Source organism: Crocuta crocuta, unplaced genomic scaffold (assembly GCF_008692635.1).
Source record: "Crocuta crocuta isolate KB4526 unplaced genomic scaffold, BGI_CrCroc_1.0 scaffold36, whole genome shotgun sequence".
NCBI lineage: Eukaryota > Metazoa > Chordata > Mammalia > Carnivora > Hyaenidae > Crocuta > Crocuta crocuta.
In genome coordinates this window covers 16,679,662-16,680,205 of record NW_027532203.1, presented here as the reverse complement: position 1 = coordinate 16,680,205, position 544 = coordinate 16,679,662, and positions in this window count along the sequence as shown.

Here is a 544-nt window from a genome sequence, read left to right as displayed (position 1 = left end):
AAGGGACAGCCCCGGCCGAGGCGAGGGGCCAGGCGGCCGCCGTTTCTCCGGTCTCCAGACGCCCTCTGCGGCCCGGCCGGACCCGCCCGCACCCGGAGCGCAGGCTCCCGACCCGCCGGGTATTTTTAGGTCCACACCCGGCCCGGGGCAGCGGTGAGGCAGAGCTTGGCTCGCTCGCCCCGGTGCACGGCTATTTTTACAGAGTCCGGTTGGGGGAGGAAATAAAACAACTCAGCAACTGCTTTCCCATCCGAAAGTAGGGAGTAAAGAGTGGGGGCGAGAAGTTTCCCAAATGCTCTCGGAATTCCAGCGAGTCAGAAAGACACCTCTCCGACACAAGATACTACGGGCTTGCCTCGTTTCAGGGCGCCCAAATCCCGACGGGAAACCCCGCCCCAGAGACCTCTCGGGCGCGGGTCTCCCACCCCTCGCCGGGCGGAGTCCCGGCACCCCGCACCCCGCTCGCCAGGGTCCCGCCAGCGACCACCGGTCACTCCCCTGGACGGCCCTAGAAGGCGGCCTTCTAGAGCATCCAATCGCCCGG